At 35.8% G+C, this 22,409-nt stretch overlaps 1 protein-coding gene across 1 annotated transcript in view; it reads left to right on the forward strand.

Moving 5' to 3' along the window:
• LOC128660200 (patched domain-containing protein 3) overlaps positions 1 to 22,409 on the forward strand; it is a 190,050-nt gene that overhangs the window by 22,704 nt on the left and 144,937 nt on the right. Inside the window, exon 2 of the mRNA XM_053713900.1 lies at positions 500 to 690. The gene's annotated coding sequence lies outside the window, so the exon portion shown is untranslated. The remainder of the gene's footprint in view (positions 1 to 499; positions 691 to 22,409) is intronic.

Here is a 22,409-nt window from a genome sequence, read left to right on the forward strand (position 1 = left end):
CATAGAGCAAGCCCTAACAAACACAGGAGCTCCCTGACTCCTCACCAGTGCCCTAACATGTTTCGCCGTTCTCACGGCTTTCTCAAAGGGGGTGTTAATTTAGGTACCATTTATCTAGTACACTTTATTACCTTTTTTAAAACAAATATAATGAACGGTTACCTTAAAACCTTCATTCACTGTTAATAGCAAGATATAAGGTGGTTTCTTAACAGAGTACATACTAACAACAGAGTGGAATAATCCATTGATATGTGCATTTACTAGCCCTCTGTGCTTTACACTGGGAACCTCAATTTAACTTAGTTTATGACTATGGTCTGAGGACCGAAACCGGTCAAACTTTGTATCACCCATTTTAACCTTTGGAGTCCTGCTGTTTGTCTATGGATTACCATTTAATAAAGTATTTTTTTTATTTCAACCTAAGTGTTACTACCACAAAGTTTTTTGCAAGAGGGTATTGAAACTTTTTCTCTTTTCATTTTATCCTGTGGAGTACTGGGACTCCATTCCATTGCACTTTGTTCCGGTATACCCCAAGGGAGCTGACAAGGGAGTTTCCACAGACTGGACGTCAGAGGGAGGAGCTTAGGGGCCGAATAGTGTGTGTTCTGTAAGGAGGATTGGTGAGGACACCGAGAAGGCAAGTTGAAGCAGCTCTCTGCTGCAAGACGACCACGCTAAACTGTGAGTGTTACTAGATACTGCAGCTAGATACAGGCATCGGCTGCTTAACGGTTGTGTGTACTCTATTTTAAAAAGGGATCCAATACAAGGTACACTGGTAAATGCTGCCTGGTCAGCACGGTGTATTTTCTCTGTGAACATTGATCTCATCCCTGATATGTAGGTGGATTTTACACACATACCGCACTGTGGGATACCTCATGACTGCTTTGTACAGGAATTTGTTATACAGTTTTGAATAGTGGATTGTCTAATTGCCTATCACATGATATAGCGTTTTTGGGCAGGTATATAAACCCCACTTGCTTTCAACTATAATTGTGAATTTGGATAAACCCACACCTGTGTATATATACATCTGCTGTTTGTACAAACTACCGCCCACACACACGCTATATGTTGCTAAGTTAACAGCCCCCATAATAGCTCCTCTATCGCTTATATAATACACTACTCTATTTTTTGTGCAGTTCTCTGGTAAAAATCTTTCTCATTTTTCACTAAATAAAGTTACTAACCCCTAATCCGCTGCTCCCAGACATCGCCGACGCTAAATAAAGTGATTAACCCCTAATCCGCAGCTCCCTGACATTGCCGACACTAAATAAAGCTATTAACACCTAAACCGTCAGCCCCCCATATCGCAACAAATAAACTAAACCTATTAAACCCTAAACCACCAGCCCCCCACATTGTAACTAATAAACTAAACCTATTAACCCCTAAACTGCCAGCCCCCACATCGCAAAACACTAAATTAAACTATTAAACCCTAACACCCCTTAATTTTAAGTAAAAGCTACAATATCTCTATTTTTAAATAAATAAAAACTAACATTAAACTAAACCTAATGCATTTTGATAGTTTTTCACCACTAGAGGGCATTAGTTCACGTGTTTCATATAGATAACATTGAGCTCATTCACGTGAGTTTACTATAGAAACAGCTCTGATTGGATAAAATGCAAGTCTGTCAAAAGAACTAAAATAAGGGAGCAGTCTGCTGAGGCTTAGATACAAGGTAATTACAGAGGTAAAACGTGTATAATTATAACTGTGTTGGTTATGCAAAACTGGGGAATTGGTAATTAAGGGATTATCTATCTTTTAAAACAACACAAATTCTGATATTGACTGCCCCTTTAAGTTAAACAGCTCTTTTACATTAAAATATTACAAAGTCCCCCCTAAAAGTAAAAACCCCCCAACCAACCAACCCCCCAAAATAAAAAATCCTAATCTACCCATTGCCCCTAAAGGGGCATTTGTATGGACATTGCCCTTAAAAGGGCATGCAGCTCTTTTACTGCCCTTAAAAGGGCATTCGGCTCCTTTACACTGCCCAAAGCCCTAATCTAAAATAAAAACCCACCCCATAGGATGAGTAAATATTTGGTGAAACAGATCAAGTGGTTAAATGAAACTAATTGGAAAGATTCATGTGCAAACGTCATATAACACAGAAAGTCTTGAAGAGGGACATAAGCATAATATTAATGCAGCAAGCAGGGTGGGTGAGACTAGAGCATATATATGGTCACAGAATATCCAATGCAGAAGGGCTCTATCCCTCATATACCTCAGTGTAAAAAAAATTGTACAAATAGAGGGTGAGTATGGGGAGACCCTATACCTTCGCACTATATACACAGACCACTTGTGGGCAAAACAATAACTAATGCCTCCAGAGGATCCGTAACGCGCTAATTACTGCTCTGATAACTGTGCCAAAAAACTATTCATTTTTCACTCACCCACCCTCCGATATCAGCTGTCCAAGTCCCGTGTGCACTCTCTTTTCCACGCTGGCGGTAATCTCTGTCAACTGTTTAAAACGCTCAACAACCAGAGCTGAACTGTAGTGATGTCCAGTTCATGAACGAATCATTCATTTGAACTGGTTCTTTTCAGTGAACTGTATGAATCAGTTCACCAGACTGAACTGATTCGTTTGCAAACAGTTCACTTCCTGAGTCTGCAGCAGCACTGGTAATACGATCCTAGAGTGAGTTCTGCTTCTGCTAACTCCTCCTTTGCAATGAATCACACAGCAGAATCTCACTCTAGAATCATATTACCAGTGTTGTTGAATCAGTGTACTGTTAGCTAACTCCTTTGCAATGAATCATTTTAGATAACAGTACACTGATTCAAATATCAGGTCACACTCACAGCAGTTCTCAACAGACCCCTGCATTTACCCCCTAACTGCAACTTACATTAACCCATTCAGCATCCCATGTTTGTTTATATATATATATATATATATATATATATATATATATATATATATATAATTTGTTGTTCTTCCTCTATATCTAAGCTAACTTTTACTTAGCAACAGCTACAAATATATATATAATTTGTAGCTGTTGCTAAGTAAAAGTTAGCTTAGATATAGAGATAGCTTGTAGTCCCAGTACAAAGGATTCAGGAGTCGACTGTCACACACTCACACAGTCAGTGACTCATGATTCAGGAATGAATCAGCACTGCAGGAAACGGATCTGCAAATCTGCGGCTCTACCTCATGTTCAGTAGGTGAACTGGTGAATCGGTTCATGAACCGGTTCAGTTAATCGAACCGTCCGAAATGAACCAATTCACCCAGAAGAACCGAACTTCCCATCACTACTGAACTGGACAGTCTCTCCAGAACAGTTGCAGGCTCCTCCCATGGGCTCTTCTGGTTTGTTATCGCTGCGGGACAATTCCTCACTGTGCTATATGAAAATGATGACGTGCCAGTATGAGGGGCGCAATAGGTAGTGTTGGATGTCAATCAAACAGATTTTGATTAGGAAAGCTCAAAGGGGACAAAAAACGGACCCCTGTAGTCCGTAGTTGAACATGAAAAAAGAGAGAATTAAAGTCCCAAAGGTTAAAGCATAAATTTTGGGATGGTGGTGTGCCACAGGATTTTTTAATGTAAAAAAGTGTGCCACGGCAAAAAAAAGGTTAAAAATCACTGCTCTAACCTTTGGGACTTTAATTCTCTCTTTTTTCATCATAGGATGAGAGCTACTGAAATCTTTTTGGCTGTTCAAATCAGCCAATAGGATTTCAGTTGTTCTCATCCTACTGGCTGGTTTAAAAATGTCAGCCAATAGGAATGCAAGGTACCCCATATTTAAACTGGTACCTTACATTGAAGCTTCAGTGTACGGCGATGACCGTATGAAGAGGATCCTCCACGCTGGATGTACGCGCCTCCGAAGACGATGCTCCGCGCTTCAACAGCTCTGCGCCTCCACAGCTCCGTGACACCGGGATGAAGATAGAATATGAAGCCCTTATAACTTTTTTTATTTTAATATCTGTATGATTTGATTTTATTGGATAGTGTATATACAGTATGAGTGTAATAATTTATCTCTATTTATGTTGTGTTTTTTTGCCACTTTTGTTTTTAGACTTACATTTTACTTTGGGTTTCAGGGCATGCAAATTTTTTGAACGCTATTTGGGCTTTTAATCGCACGTAATCTATAACTTTCAACTTGTAATATGAGCATTATATATTGTGCGCGCTATCCATTAAAAGTATAGGTTGCATGCGAGCAAAGTTGGGTGAATTAACCTGTCGAGCGTTAAGGCCATTTAACCATCAACTTGTAATATCAAGTTGCAAGCTAATAATTGCACGGCCAAGCAATACTGCTTATCGCAACCTCGTTATCATTAGTGCTCCACTGTTAATCTGGCACTATATGTGTATTTGTGAGCAATGGTTCATTTTGGAGGGGATTTTCATATAATATAAATTATTTAAATATAGGGGACACTTAAAGTTATAACACCAGAAGGAATAAAATCAGAGTAAAGAAACTTTGTTTCAAAATATGATGCTCAATTCACAAAAATGAAGCTCACGAAACACATCCATGAGCTTCCACTTCTTGAAAAACATAGGCATGCAATGTTCATTTCTGGAAAACCACAAAAAGAAGGTGCCTAATGGTGTAATATTGTTTCTCATATGCAGCACATGATAGTGTATGTATAGCTGTACTCACATATGTGAATGCACTACAACTAGTGCAAGATTGGCAGGCCGGATACTCTGAACCATCCAGCAGGCTCACCTCCCACAACAGAATGGCTCCACCGCTCCAAACCCACGCATCAGGATAGACGGGACTTCGCTGCTAGCACAGGCAATGGGGTAAGTATACCACCAGAGTCCCCCAGATGAGATATAGGGGTCAAATTATTAAGCTCTGAATCAAGCTTGATGCCCCTGTTTCCGCGCGAGTCTTAAGGCTCGCCGGAAACAGCAGTTATGAAGCAGTGGCCTAAATAACTGATCTGCTGCCTCTGAGGCTGCGGTCTTCAATCCACCCGATTCTATACATTCGGGCCTATTGACACTCCCTGCAGGGGGCGGCATTGCATAAACAGTTAACAAGAACTGCTTGTGCAATGATAAATGCAGACAGCGTATGCTGTCGGAATTTATCGATGTGCGGCGGACATGATATGCTACATCGTATCATGTCCGCTCACACTTTTATAAATTGGCCCCACTATCTGTGCCAGTCAGAGGAATGTTTTACAAAACATAGCTACGTGTTTCTCAGCTATAAAAACGATGTTTCTGTAGGCTAAAAACAAGTTTACAATAAGAACAAAATAACTCTACTCCTCTTTATAGCCACCTTTAACCAATCAGCAGTGATTCATTCTCCACCCCTAAAGTGTCATCATACATTTTGTCAATATGTTTCATCAACAAAAACATCATATATAACTTCATCAAAAACATCATTTCTAATCTGTCCTTGTCTGTCACCAAGCCCCTCGTAACCCCCTTGTTACAGTCCAGTGTGCCACTCAGGGCCAGATTGGCCTTCCAGGATACCAGAAGATTTCCCGGTGGGCTGCAGCAGCTGGGACTATAAAGCTACAATTTAAAGTGGTGATTAATGGATGCAATTGGGTTGTAGGGTTGCTATAACATCAATCTGTCATTTTTATTTAATACAAAGTACTGTAATATTATTTCATTCTGAAAACAATATTGGGGAAGAAGTGTCCCAGTAATTAACAGAAATTAGGGCTGGTCTTTATATTTTTCCAGGGCTGCTTTTTAGTCTTAGTCCAGCCCTTGTGCCACATCATAATTATAAAATCAATAACATTGTGTCGTGAAATAAAATATATAAAAAAACTGAAACATAGAAACAAATCTGGGACGGGTGCAATTCCCTCGTTCACTCTCTAATTCAATAAAATAATCACCTATCAGTGACTCATACTGCACCAACTTTTATCTGACGTATCCTCTAGCCCACTAACACCTCCATAACTTGTGATGCAGGTGCACCTCCTTATCTTTCAACCTATCAAATAGACTAATGTCCGTAACCAAACAGCTACACGTTATGTCTTCTCTGTCACACCCATAAAAGTCCAACATATACAGACCACCCATAATATATAAACCTCACATGGTGCTGACGATACTCCTCTCTCACAGTCATGATGATAATATTACATTTTAAAACTATACAAAAAAAAGGCACCACTCTAGCAGCTGTTCAAAAATCCAACGATCCATAATATTATCCTCATTTGAATAAAAATATGTAAGTGATCATCATGCAAAAAAAACATATATATATATATATATATATATATATATATATGTGCGCATGCGCGAAATGCGTCAGATGTCCATTTGCCATTTATCCTATTCACCTGTATTCCGGCAACATTGCTGAATAAATTCTACTTTTGATCAAGTTTTTTGTCTCCGGATCTGCCATATTTTCTCCTTTGGGATACATATATATATATATATATATATATATATATATACATACAGCAAGAAATAATCAATTGTTTAAAAAGTGATTCATGTTTAAGACCCATTGAGTGCCTTTTCATTTCTTGCTGCATATGTAATTTTTTAAAGTGCACCACGGGCAGAAAGTAATATATGAAGCTATCGTAAATGCTGTACCCTGGTGTATATATATATATATATATCCATTAATAATATCTAAGTGATAATCTTTTTTGTATCTAAAGCATTAAAGATGCAAAATTATATATGAAATATGCTCCCCAATCGTACTCATGACAAAACAATTCCTATTTAGAAAAACAATACCCACTTACTCCTCACTTATAATACAACCCTATAAAGTGCTATCTACATATGTGTATACTCCCCCTCAAAGGGCTAGAAGACAGACATGGCTCACAGAATAAACCACACATATTTTCTTCAACTAACCTATCTAATAACTATGTAAAATATTTTGTGAATCGTTTAAGCACTTAATTAATTAAAAACAGCAAGGTTCATTTTGGCATTATGAACTTTGGGATTCAAGGTTTCTAACCTATAAAATAAAAATGTTTCCCTCATATGCAACCTCTGATACCCATTATATGAATAGGAACTCACAAGTTGTTCTATAGGAGTCATCTTTAAGCCATAGTGCATCCCTTATGCACTTGATTGAGGTAAGAATGCAATAAGTTGTGATATAAATTGTTTTTGGAGATACATATCTTTGCTTAAAAATGTCTCTACAGCAAAGATCTCTATGTATGATATTTGAATACAATCATTGTACGTCACACGTAATCCAAAAATGTCCTACACCATTGTCTAGAGCAGTGGTCTCATAGTATAGGCCCTGGGGCCATATGCGGCCCTCAAGATAGTTTCATCTGGCCCTCCTTTGTTTAATAGGTAAACCATTAATTGGGGCTGTCAATTTTTTTAAGGTTCTAAGAGTTGTAACTCATTGATGTTCTATATAGGTACTCACAAGATAAATAGAAAGACAAGTGTTCAGTGTACACAACCACCATACAATGCTTGGATAAATGTCACTTTTTACATTGAAATACAGTTCTAGAATGATCACTTCATTTGGCACACAAGATAAATATACACAACTGTGTATATCTTCTGTGAGCTAAAACTCCCAGCATGCACTACTACTTAGGTAAATGTAATTTCCAGTTCCTACTATATCTAGTTCTGAAGCACTTACTCAGTTCAAGAGGCCCCCAGGGGCAATGAACACTTGAACAATGGCCCCCCAGATACATTGAGCTTGATACCCCTGCTCTAGAGTATTTAATCTAGCTAGTGAGTAAAGTCTTTAATATAAAGACTGATTGGGAGCCATAGAGGGGTTTTAGGTATTATCATTACTGAAGGTAGGATTTACTTGGCTGTGAGAGAGGAGGATCATCAGAATCATGTGATGTTTATATATTAGGGGTGGTCTGTATATGTTGGGATTGTTCAGGTGTGAGGGAGAGGAAATCACAGTCTGCCGGATGGCTCAGAGGATCCAGCCTGCCAATCTCGCATTAGTTGTAGTGCATTCTCATATGTGAGTACAGCTATACATTTCATATGCTGCATATGAGAAACAATATTGCTCCATGAGGTGCCTGCTTTGTGTTGTTTTCCAGAAATGGTATAATATGGATGTGTATGGGAATGTAACATGTATAACAGTACAGTGTTAAAGGTTATTATGTCAACTTTGTACAAAATGCAACATAATTAACAATAATCATATTCATATATATGCATTCAAATAAAAATATGAAGACTTAAAAGTCCTAATAATGCTGTAGCACAAGTAGAGACAAGTTTTTAGCCTAAGGTGTAAACTACAAGTATATATAGATCAATTCAGTCTATTGCTATTATAAAATAAACAACCTGTTCTTTGAAGATTTTGCAGCATATACCTGCTCTTGAGTCCATTCTGGAGAGCCGGTTGGTTACAGCAATACGTTTATGTATCTTTTCTTGCGTTGGGGGTTGAACTTGTATAGAAAATTGAGAGCAAAATGTTTTCAGGTCTGTTTCTTAGCAGTATTTCGCAGTTTTGTTGTCTTTTGTCACTATTATGCAAACTGGAAAGCCTCATCTGAATGGAATTTTCTGAGTCAGTAGAGTTTGTAGTGTGGAAAAGCTTAGGTCAGTGAAAATCAGAATATTAGGTCTTTAGATCTTGCGCACCATAAAATTTCCTCTTTACCCTGGAAATGTAAGAGTTTTAGTATAACATTTTAAGGTGAAGCTTTGGCTGGAGTTTTGGATCATAGTGCCCTATGTGCCCCCTTTAATTTGAATTTCAGGTGAGTCAGGGGTTTCTTTAATTGTTCTGAATAGTTCTTGAAGATACTCTTTTAAGGATAATGGGAGTATTGATTTAGACACTTCCCTGGCATGCAAGTTATTGCATCGACTTTAATTGTCTAAATCTACAAGCTTTTTATTTAGCAATAGTATTGTTTAATCCTGCAAAGCTAATTTATTAGTGAGTTGTTGTATGTTGTTTTTTGTTGTACATTGCTCTTCAACTTATGTAACCCTGCCATTTAGTGTTGAGATATATTTATGAAGTTTACTATATAGTTATTTAACTATATACATGGCTGTTCTTATATCCTCCTGTGAGGAAAGCTCTTTTTAGTAAGATACGGCTAGATTACGAGTTTTGCGTTAGGCTTAAAAAGCAGCGTTGGCCGGTCCTAACGCTGCTTTTTAACGCCTGCTGGTATTACGAGTTTTGCAGGTACAGGTGTACCGCTCACTTTTTTGGCCAGACTTGGAAATACCGCAAATCCCCTTATATAAATTGCGTACCCTCTTTTTTCAATGGGACTTGCATAGCGCCGGTATTACGAGTCTGACAAAAAGTGAGCGTTACACCCTCTCCTGTCAAGACTGGTACCGCATTTTAAAGTCAGTAGTTAAGAGTTTTATGGTACAACGCTGTAGCATAAAACTCTTAACTAAAGTGCTAAAAAGTACACTAACACCCATAAACTACCTATTAACCCATAAAACGAGGCCCTCCCGCATCGCAAACACTAAAATTAAATTTGTAACCCCTAATCTGCCAAACCGGACATCGCCGCCACTATAATAAATATATTAACCCCTAAACCGCCGCACTCCCGCCTCGCAAACATTAGTTAAATATTATTAACCCCTAATCTGCCATCCCTAACATTGCTGACACCTACCTACATGTATTAACCCCTAATCTGCCGCCCCCAACGTCGCCGCCACTATACTAAAGTTATTAACCCCTAAATCTAAGTTTAAACCTTACCCCCCCTAACTTAAATATAATTAAAAGAAATCTAAATAAAAATTACTATAATTAACTAAATAATTCCTATTTAAAACTAAATACTTACCTGTAAAATAAACCCTAAACTAGCTGGCATTCTATTGGCTGTTCCAATCAGCCAATAGAATGCCAGCTCAATCCTATTGGCTGATTGCATCAGCCAATAGGATTTTTTCTACCTTAATTCCAATTGGCTGATAGAATTTTATCAGCCAATCGGAATTGAAGAGACGCCATCTTGGATGACATCATTTAAAGGAACCTTCATTCAGTGTTAGCCGTCGGATGAAGAGGATGCTCCACGTCGGATGTCTTGAAGATGTACCCGCTCCACGCTGGATGGATGAAGATAGAAGATGCCGTCTGGATGAAGACTTCTGCCTGTCTGGAGGACAACTTCGCCCGGCTTGGATGAAGACTTCTCCCGGCTTCGTTGAGGACTTCGGACCAGTTGGATGAAGACTTCTCCTGGTAAGGTGATCTTCAAGGGGTTAGTGTTAGTTTTTTTTTTAGGGGGTATTGGGTGGGTTTTAGAGTAGGGTTGGTTGTGTGGGTGGTGGGTTTTAATGTTGGGGGGGTATTGTAATTTTTTTTTACAGGTAAAAGAGCTGATTACTTTGGGGCAATGCCCCGCAAAAGGCCCTTTTAAGGGCTATTTGTAATTTAGTATAGGGTAGGGCTTTTTTTATTTTCGCTGGGCTTTTTTATTTTGTTAGGGGGATTAGATTAGGTGTAATTAGTTTAAAAATCTTGTAATTTGTTTATTATTTTCTGTAATTTAGTGGGGGGGTTTTGTTCTTTAATTAACTTTAACTTTAATTAATTGTATTTAATTGTATTTAATTTAGGGAATTAATTTAATTATAGTGTAGTGTTAGGTGTTAGTGTAACTTAGGTTAGGTTTTATTTTACAGGTCAATTTGTCTTTATTTTAGCTAGGTAGTTTATTAAATAGTTAATAAATATTTAGTAACTATTCTACCTAGTTAAAATAAATACAAACATGCCTGTAAAATAAAAATAAACCCTAAGCTAGATACAATGTAACTATTAGTTATATTGTAGCTATCCTAGGGTTTATTTTATATGTAAGTATTTAGTTTAAAATAGGAATAATTTAGTTAATTATAGGAATTTTATTTAGATTTATTTAAATTGTATTTAAGTTAGGAAGGGTTAGGGTTAGGGTTAGACTTAGGTTTAGGGGTTAATAAATTTAGAATAGTGGCTGTGATGTTGGGGGCGGCAGATTAGGGGTTAATAATATAATGTAGGTGTCGGCGATGTTGTGGGCAGCAGATTAGGGGTTAATAAATATAATGTAGGTATCGGCGATGTTAGGGGCAGCAGATTAGGGGTTCATAACTATAATGTAGGTGGGGGCGGTGTCCGGAGCGGCAGATTATGGGTTAATAAATATAATGTAGTTGTCGACGATGTCGGGGGCGGCAGATTAGGGGTTAATAAGTGTAAGATTAGGGGTGTTTAGACTCGGGGTTCATGTTAGGGTGTTAGCTGTTTACATAACTTTTATTTCCCCATATGAATCAATGGGGCTGCATTAGGAGCTTAACGCTGCTTTTTTGCAGATGTTAGACTTTTTTTCAGCAGGCTCTCCCCGTTGATTCCTATGGGGAAATCGTGCACGAGCACGTTACACCAGCTCAACGCTAACATAAGCAGCGCTGGTATTGGAGTGAGATGTGGAGCAAAATTTTGCTCAACGCTCACTTTTTGTCTTTTAACGCCGGGTTTGTAAAAACCCTCAATACCAGCGCTGTCTGTAAGTGAGCGGTGAGCATAAACTGCTCATTAGCACCGCATAGCCTCTAACGCAAAACTCGTAATCTAGCCGATAGTTAGAAGGTGAATTGTCAGGGCTATGAACCTGTGCAGTTATAGGTTGTTTTTGTATTGCCAGCACAATGTTTGGATGGTGTCCTGGGAGTCCAAAGGTTTTAAGTATTGGTTTAACATTTTGGAAGGAACACTTTTAGCTGCTTTTCCAGTCTTTTTATTACTTATTACAAAGTATACATATGATTAGCTGAGATATAATGCTCAGGTTTTTTCTTGTGGATAAGATAGAAGATAAAGATGCAGGAAATTATATTATTTAGATGTTAACCTCTACAGAGGATTGTAAATTTTATAAAGAAGAGAGAAAAGGCAGTTTTACAGATGATGAACAGTTCAGGCCGTATAAATAATTACTGTCTGTGATGGCCAATACCTGTGTACAGCTTGTAAATAATCTGTCAGGGGGAACAAGTTTTTGTTTATATAAGGATCAGTATTTTGTCCTCTTTGGGGTGTACCCAGGGTCAGGAGTATAGCACTTCTTGTAGGCCCATATTAGGTTAAACAAGGTAAAGGCTCCTCTGTTTGTGCAATCTATGGTTAGTTTGTCTTGGAGTCCTCCTAGTGCACATTTTAGAGTCTGTCTTGGGAAAGTTGTGTATAATAAAATATAATATAGATGGAATTGCAGGGTGTTGTGCAGGCAGCTGTGATCGTACCCTTCCTTGTTGTGCTAGGTCTTTCTTATATACAGTGGAGTGAGCACAATGTTATCTATATGGCAAACATGAATTTGCAGTCTTGTTGTGAAAAGCCAATAAAAAAAAGCATGTGATAAAAGTCTGTCTGTAGTGACTTAGAGACAGGCAGACATTTAGAGGTTTAAATGTTATAAAGTATATTAATATAACAATGTTGGTTTTGCAAAGCTGGGGACAGTGTAGTATAGGTGTTATCTATCTTTTTAAACAATAACAATTTTGGTATAGACTGTCCCTTTAAAGACACCACAGGGAATAGGAGCAAACTAAGGGCGTAGTCATCAGCCTGCGTGGGCAGTCTCCATCCCAGTTAGATTTTTTGACTAACTGCTATATAAAGATATTACTTAGTTTCAATTTTGAAAGTGAAACTCTTGATATTGAATTGGATAAATATAGCTTAACAGTGACATCTAGTGGCTATGTCCACTGAACCTGTTTAAATAATTAGAAAATGATATATGTATATAATTATCTCAAGCAATGGTTTGTGCTGATATACTCCATAATGTACTATTGGGCTGACTGAAATCTACCTTGTTCATTAACTAAACAAGAACAATAGCAAGTGTTCTCCAGGGAGTTCTAATCCACCACTTTATGTTTTAGCATGTGACTGCAGGCTACCAATCAGTATACCAAATAATTATTTAAGCGCTAATACCCATAGAAATGTATAAACAAACTTAATGGTCAGGACACAATCAAGTAACATAAAATCAGCAATATATAAAAAAAAATTATACATACAAGCACTAGTTTATCAATAGTCAGTTTATAATTACAATGTGCTCAGGTGCAGCTTCTGTTCACTGGCTTCTGCTCTCTCCAGTGTGTATTAAAGGCAGAACTAGCATAAAAAATATAAGAAGCCCTCTGAGTCAATCAAATTTTTTAAGATAAAAAGCACATAATACATGTTCCCTTACTTTTGGTTGACAATTGTCCACAATTCTTTTCCTGCAAATTGTATGTCTATTTGGGACCTTTGTATGACTCTAAGTCATCAGAGGTCTGGAGCCTCAGTTCTTGATGCAGCTCAGTGTTCCAAGTCATTTAGGACCTGGCCCATGTGACCACAACAGTGGATGTCAGATGAGGGCACACATTACTCAACACCTCACACCCCTATGCATTTCATCCTGGTTAAGACCAGACTTTTTCAAGTGGATAGTAGGATTCTGATCTTCTCCTATAATGCCTGATGAGGTTGGAGAATACATGTCAAGGGATCTGACACCATTCCTCCATACAGAATCTCTACAGATCCTTCAAATTTCGAGGTTGACGCTGGTGGACTCTCCTCTTGAGGCGCACATACTGCATTTTCATAAGGGAATGAGATGCATACATTAGAAAAGTGGACAATGAAAATTGTAATTTAAAAATCATACAAACAAATAATTTAACCATTTACACAAAAAATACTCAGGGAAAATTTTATTGTTAAGGTGCATCGAAAATCATAACATAACATTTGTATGTATTAACTATGCACATCATAAATAATTGTATTTTAAGTAGACTGAATGTGAAAAAAAACCTAGAAATTCGTACTTATAAGTACAAAATACAAAGCATATGTGTTTTTCATAAAATCGTCCAAACATGGGCGTTCCAGGGAAGTATAAGAAATATTCTCTCAAATTCCAGCTTACTTCTATAAATATTTTCACACTACAGTTCTTACCGTTTTTTTCTCGCCAGGTGGCGACTTTTCACCAAAATGCTCAAAACACAAATTACTCTGAACGGAAAACCTATGCATATGAAAATAACAGTAAATATAAGGTACAGTGCACTGAAAACAGCGTAATTTTATTTGTATTTGGCGTAGTATTCAAGTTTTATAACGTGCCAGTTTACCCCTCTGTACTTCACCCTCCATTGCAAACTTTTACCCAGCAGAGAGTTCTCATTATTTGTATGGGAGACATCTCGCCGCTCGCAGGACTGATCCTTTTTTAATAGAATTCCATAAAATCGGCCCATAAGTCCCATAACTGCGTGGTCCTCAGCTCAGACCTTCAAAATCACACAAGTCCCTCATGTGTCTGCCCAGCAGCTTCCTGGGTATATGGTGGCCCTGTAGTGACTAAAACACTCATGGGTTTCCTTAATTATCTGGTAGAGTTTATGAAGAGAAACGCTGCATCTGAAACAGCTTCTCTGCCTTCTATTTATATTATATGTATATGTTGCAGACTACTAGACATGTGAATAAATTGTCTAATGCTTTAAAAATCCAGCATAGATTCCATATAAAATACCTTACAAATTGAAATTACCCTTATCAAATCAATAGAACAAAAACTGAACATAAAATGTCTACCCGTGTCCTAGACCCTTACAAGTTATACAATATGTTCATATTTAAAACATAAAGAAACTGCAGATGCAATTCTTTCTCACTGTACCCAATCATTTATTGCTCCCGCTCGAGCACAAACTCCACTAGAAGTAAGCTTTTTGGGCGCATCGGTTAGCGCTTGTATTACAAGTTGAAATGAAACAGTTTTTGCTCACACACTAACCTTATGCGTGCAAAAAGCCAAATTTAGAATTCCCCTATAGATGTCAATGGAGCAAAAAAAGTGGAAAAAAACCAACACCCTACTTTGCGCAAACCCAATCACATATTCTCAAGTGCTCTAACTCGACATGAAAATATGAATATTTCACATTCCAATGTTTTCCTCATGTTCTATTTATGTATAACTACATTTCTACATATAGCTGATTTTGTTTTTGCAAAAATGTATATCTATATATATATAGAGATGATTATATGTTGGTATATACAGATATATATAGGAATAGCTATTTAAAAATATGTAGAACACATTCTGCTATGTGAACAGCATTGGCATTTGAAATGTTTACAGTAAATACACAGTTTAACACTATTAAAAAATAATAAAAAAGTTTATAACTTAAATATGATTTTACATGTTTTCATCTACTTGACTGTAAAGGGCTCCAATGTACTTATATACTGTGTGTGTGTGTGTATATATATATATATATATATATATATATATATATATATATATATATATATATATATATATATGTCTATACATGTCTTCATATATATTTATGCATTTATATATGTATACATGTCCAAGCCATTTTGCTGGAGCAGTTCCAAACAGATATGAGCTGCTACAGTAAGGTGGCGGTCCATTCCCCCTGCCAATCAGTAATGTGGCAATCAGTTTTTATGTGGCCGACATGCTTTTTTATATCAAAAAGGGACATTCTACTCCAAAAATTTAGTTTATTTAAAAATATAGATAATCCCTTTATTACCCTTTCCCCAGTTTTTCACAACCAACATTTTTTTTTATAGTGATATACTTTTTACTATTTAAGCCTCTGCAGACAGCCCCCTTATCTCAGGGCTATTTATGTATTGAACAAAAAAAGGGGGGGGGGGGGGATACCAACGGCACTACTTGTTTATTAATGCCACCTGTGATCTAATTTGTTTTTATAGAATAGAATATTGTAATATAGATCCTGGTGTTTGTGTATTAGAACAATTACTATTGAAAGAGCAAGAAGAAACTTGCTCTGAAAAGAATATACTTACAGCACTCTAGCTGGCTTTGACGTAAAAACAATTTACCATGACAATGTTTTTGAGCTTGTAGGATGAATTAAAATTTAACTTTTATTAGTTATATTATAAAATAGGAAAAAATATTAAAAATACACTTATGTATGCTCACTTAGAATTAATGGATGATACTTGATTAGGATATCCTCCTATATTGTATATGTGTATGTAGGTCAATAGTATCTCCTTTACTGAACAGTTGAGATTTCTGTCTCTTATTTATAATTACCACAGGGTTAATTGTTGAAAAGTTTTTCCACTTTTAACAGTTGCTTGCGATTATTATGTTCATAATTCCTTATTGTTCAAACCATGCCTTGGCACCATGTTAACATAAATTAGACAACAACGTATTTGCTTTAGTTTATCAACAGCACTTAAACTTGCCCTTTGATTTTGTGTCAAAGTTTCAGTTTGAATAAAACTTTTTTTATATATGTATTCTGTGTGCTTGAATTTACCAATAAAATGCAACGTTCCAAGTGGACAGTTGAATTATATATATTTTGTATTATCCTTGTGGGTTAAATATTAAATACCAATGTCAGTAAAGGATTGATGTGGTTTTTATACATTAGGAGGATCAATTGCTGTGTGTGAGTTTCATTTATAGCATTCAAACGTTTGTTCGTTACTCAAAACACTGTATCTTGGAGAATAACTTATAGCTCTTTATTATTAGAGAATGATTGTGTTCAGGGTATGTTGAATATGACACCTTTTATTCTGAGATGACAACATTTATAGACATAAGTCTCACCCTTTGTATATATGGTGTCTATAGTGTAATTTTGTGCCACAGTATTTCTGATGTTGTTTGGACACTATTGTGTATTGTTGGTACTTATTTAATATCCAATTGGGTTATTCCACTTCTACAAAGTTGTTTGCATAAAAATAATCTAACGTATACAAAACATCTGAGGGATACTTATATATTATCCAACATGTTGTAACTATTATGCCCTTAATTACTTCATCATTTAAGCGTGTCAAAATAATGGTGTATTGGTATATTATTATTGTCAAATAAAGTTGTAGTTGACATATAGTAATAAACTCGTTTCAAGATTTAAATATAATATATTAAGATCATATTAATATGTCCTAAATATTATAGTAAGATAACTTATAATGTTAAAGGACCATATTTTTCTTAACCAGTATGGTTAATATTGGCACAATATCTCATGTATTACAAATTTGTTTGTTGAGCACCAAAAACACGCTATACTTTTTAAAGAGGCACATACATTGTCATATTTATGTTATCCGTTGTAGTTTGAATTAACAGGATATGAAATCGAATTTCGGTAGTGTTACAATATAATACCCCAATTGTTTATTTGTTACCAATAATTTATGATTAGCTGTTATATGTTGTAACAGACACAGTACGGATCTGTCTTTGCATCTCTTTTACCCCAATTCTCATCGGTGATTCAGATTAAGTTTTGAATGCAGTGTGCTTGCTTATTCAAGCGTATATTATCTAACACACATAGTGCAGTTTCGAGTATCAGAGTATCAATTAGTTAGCAAAAGTTGGCTACAGTAATTGTGAATATAGCGTGATAGGGGGGGTACACTATGCGCCAGCCTCAAATGGTGGACCTTTAGCGTTGGCTTTGATTCCTAGTAGTCAAAAAAGAGAATTTCGTTTAGATGTGTAGATACCAAAGCGCCAAAAAAGGCTGGGTCTGATTCAATGAGAGCTTATACTTAGTATAAAATACGATTACAATTTATTTATACAAGTAGACAAACATGGATCCATGTAACATACATGACAAACCTTAAAATTGGTAAAATTCGGTACAAATGACTGTATTAAAAATGGTTTAAAAACAATATGCTAGTAAAATCACTGATTATAGCCAATGTCCTAAACCAACAACTGTTTTAAAAGCCTGGATGTAGTAGGGTCCTAACTGTTATCTTAGGTGTGTAATTTCTAATTGGATGGAACTTAAGTTCCACCTAACTTTGACTTAAGCACAGCTGTGAAATTGATGCTCATGTATTAGCTTCAACTATGTGTTTACCATAATAATGGTCCTCAATAACAGTATATCTCTTAGGATATAAGAACGCTATTATCAAACTGATTAAGAATTCTAAAATAATAGTGTTCAAGTGTTAACTTGCAACTATGTGTTTAACAAATATTGGTCGTTAATAACAATAAAATACTCTCTGATGTAAAATTAATATAATAACAAGAGTGAAGTTGCTGCTATCTTTAAGAATCCTATAATAGGTGATGACAGTGTTTCTGTGCTGTCTTGCAACTATGTGTTTAACAATCGTGTATCTTATAAAATAAAATAATAAAATTAGAGATTGCAGTGCTTAACAATCCATAAAGAATAAAGGATAATGATTCATAAAAAATATATAATAGTAAAAATAAATAAAATTAAGTCCTTGGTGTGGATGTGTATGTTGTGAAAAAAAGTACAAAAATGAAAATATCAAACGTTAAAAGCTTGAAAACAATCCATATGATAAAAACTTCCGTGAATATAATTCAATTGATCCAAAAAATGTGAAAAAGTAATCCAAGAAACTCGTGTGAAAAAATAATCCAAAAAACTCTAAAATAGTGATCCAAATATATCAGTGCAGCGTCAGTTAATAGAAACAATGTCCAAAAAAAGGTATCAAAATATATCTAAAAAAGGAGACTAATTCAGTGGCCACTGTATTAAAAAACCATCAAAGTAGCAGAAAGTTTATATACAATATTCCTAAGTGTAACAGTCTCTTAGCTGGTCTGCATCCAAAGCAGGGGGAGGGGAGCATGGGGGTTGCATACTCTTCTCAAAAGTCTAGCACTCCCAGATGGTCCCTAAAATAATACAAAAAACATACAATAGTGCAGAGGATATTTTAAAAGGATAGTTAATTGTAATGAAGCTTACCAGTCGACGCGTTTTGGTCTGTCCTAGACCTTGTATTACTGCATGTGGATGTATCAGGAGCAAGGATGTAATTTGAATATTATGTCCTCTTTAGATTAATTAGCCCTTTTAAAACAGACCGGGAGACCACTTTGAATAAACCTACCAGTGTACTTAGTATAACAGAGTTTCCAGGAGTTCCGCCCTTGAAAGGAGCAGTTCATTGATTTTGCAAGCTAAACACATCCCATAGGTAAGTAATAAACCGCTGCTTACCTTCGACTTCAACAGCTCTTTAAAGTTTTGGTGAACGTGCCGTGTAAACTACTCGGAGTGATCCTCTGTGTTTCCAGATATAGATCATACCCCAACAAATGTTGCTCCAATCCTTTGGCGCTTCACCTTTTAACCCTCAGCTGTCCAGGAAACAAATTATCACCTTGCTCTGTAACCAAACAAATGACACCTCCGTAGGTGCTTCAGGTCTCCCTGGTCTGACTTAAAAAAAAAAACACCAGGTAAGTGGGTGCCTCAAACCCGCACGTTACAAAATTCAAAAATAGGAATAGGCAGTATAAAATTTAAGAATTTACCTTATTTAACATTTAAAAAATCAGGTTATCATAAAACTACAGCATTTAGGCAAAGGAGGTCTGGCGCATTTCAGCATCCATGTTTGCCGTAGTTATAGACTATAAAGTTTTACACTTCACTCCTGTAAATTAAAGCACCTGCTGTGGTCGGATTCAATTCAACTCCTCCTTTTTATAACTCTAAGAAAACTGAACAAATATATTCAACTCTTCTTATACATGTTACAATATTCCTTTACATTAGAATTTAATAATTGTATCTATTTGATCAGGGACATAGAAAAAAAAATATTTTTTCTCATTTGATATGTAATAAATCATAGATTTGTTGCAACATTTTCAATGAATAGATATTAAAATGATACTTAACAACAAATAACAGTTAATAGGGATCTTTAAACAGTTAATTACAAAATCATTATTTTATAAGATTACAGGTATTTACATATGCAAAAATTATTTTTAGGCAATTTAACGCCAATAATTAATTATATCATTTTTAGAATTGTATCCTAGTGGTACCTGGGTATGCAATTGCTAGATCCAATAGATCTCTTGTTTTGATAACATTTCCAATTTATTACCTCCACGTTATGGTCTTACAATTACCTCTATTGCATTCCAAGAGAAAGTATTCAAATTTTAATTATGTATTTCAATGAAATGTTTCGCTAGTGCAGAACATGGCCTATTGTTTTCAATGTAGTTAATATGTTCTCTTATGCGTGTCCTTATGTCACGCGTCGTCATTCCAATGTATTGCCCTTTACATTGATTACATTCTATCAGATAGATTACGTAGGTAGTGGCACAATTTATGCAACCCTTAACATCATATATCTCACCGGTTGTATGAGACATAAAAGTTTTAGTTATATTTATATGTTCACAAGCTCTACATCTCCGGTTCCCGCATCTATATGTGCCATTAGAATGAAGCCAAGAGTTTGTAAGTTGGGTATTGCTTTTTAGCATGCTCGGTGACAAAATGTTACCCAAAGTTTTTGCGTTGGTGTAGATAAATCTATAACCTTTATCCAAAGTTTTGTGCTGGCTCTTGTCTCCATAAACTATTGGCAAATATTTTTTAACAATTTGACAAATATCTGAGTATTGATTTGAGTACTGTGTTACAAATGTCATTCTCTCATCTTGATTTTTTATGTCCTTTTTCTTTAAAAGCTATTTTATGCTTATATGTTTTATTTCCTGCTCCACTTTATTAATAAATCTCCTTGGGTAACCTCTGCTTTCAAACCTAGAGTTAAGTTCATCCTTCCCAGTTTTAAATTTCTCTGAGTCAGAGCAATTTTGTTTAACTCTCATCAATTGTCCTTTCATTATCCCTTTAAAAACATGCTTTGGGTGATTGCTCGCTGCATGCAGGATAGCATTTCCAGCAATAGGTTTTTGATATAGATCTGTTTGTTTGTTTATAGAGGTATCTGCTTCTAGTATCAAATCAAGGAAACAAACTTTTGTTCTATTCCATTCAAATGTTACTTTGATTTAAAACTGACTGTCATTTAGGTATTCAATAAATAATCTGGCTTTATTTTCACCACCTTTCCAGACCATTATCAGGTCATCTATAAATCGTCTATATATGACAATCTCATTAGTGATGGGGTTTCTATCTGCAGAGAACAGGGAGTGCTCCCAACACACCATAAAGAGGTTGGCGAAAGAGGGCGCAAATTTTGCGCCCATAGCAGTCCCTCTTCTCTGCACATAAAAAAAACCCTTGAACATAAAATAATTATTCTCCAATAAGAATCTTATACCCTTTAAAAGGTATAGTTTCAAACCATCACTGTAGCAGAGCTCACAATCTAAAAATATTCAGTGGCTCTTAGGCCCAATTTGTGAGGTATATAGATGAGTACTGAGAGGTTACATCAATTGTTAACCAATTATAAGTATCTTTTTAAGTAAACTCTGACACACAAGGTATTACATCAACTTTGGTTGTCTAAATCTTAAATTTTTTCATTTAGCAATATTTATGTTTCATCCTGCACAGCTAATTTATTAGTGAGTTTGTGTATGTTGGTTTTTGATGTACATTGCTCTTTTCAACTTTTGGAACCCTGCCGTTTCTTTATGAAGTTTACTGTATAGTGGTTTAACTACTTGCATGGCAATTCTTATATCCTCCTGTGAGGAAAGTTGTTTTAAGTCCTCTTTAGTAACATGGTTAGAATGTGGATTGTCAGGGCTATGAACCTGTGCAGTTATAGACTGTTTTTTTTACTACCAGCACAATCTTTGGATGGTGTCCTGGGAGTTCAAAGGTTTTAAGTATTGTTTTAACATTTTAGAAGGAACACTTTTATCTGCTTTTCCAGACTTTTTATTAGGCATTATTAGGCATTTGTTAAAGACTGTCCCTTTAAAGAAACCACGAGGGCTAGGAGCAAATTTAGGGCGTAGTCCATTAGATACTTTTTGACTAACAGCTATATCAAGATGTTACTTAGTTTCAATTTTGGAAATTAAACTTTCGATATTGAATTAAATGTTGAAGCTACTTGGATAAAAATATCTCAACAGTGACATCTAGTGGCTATATCCACTGAACCTGTTTAAATAATTAGAAAATGATATATGTATAAAATTATCTAGAGCAATTGTTTGTGCTGATATACTCCATAATGTTCTATTGGACTGCCTGAAATCTGCCTTGTTCATTAACTAAACAAGAATAATAGCAAGTGTTCCCAAGGGGGTCCAAAACCACCACTTTATGTTTTTGCATGTGACTGCAGGCTGCCAGCAAGTATACCAAATAATTATTCAAACATCATTACCCATACATATAGACAAACTAAATGGTTAGAACACAATCAAGTAAACATAAAATCATCAATATAAAAAGAAAATATTATATATACAAATGCTAGTCTAGCAATAA

Source organism: Bombina bombina, chromosome 5, assembly GCF_027579735.1.
Source record: "Bombina bombina isolate aBomBom1 chromosome 5, aBomBom1.pri, whole genome shotgun sequence".
In the NCBI taxonomy this organism is placed as follows: Eukaryota; Metazoa; Chordata; class Amphibia; order Anura; family Bombinatoridae; genus Bombina; species Bombina bombina.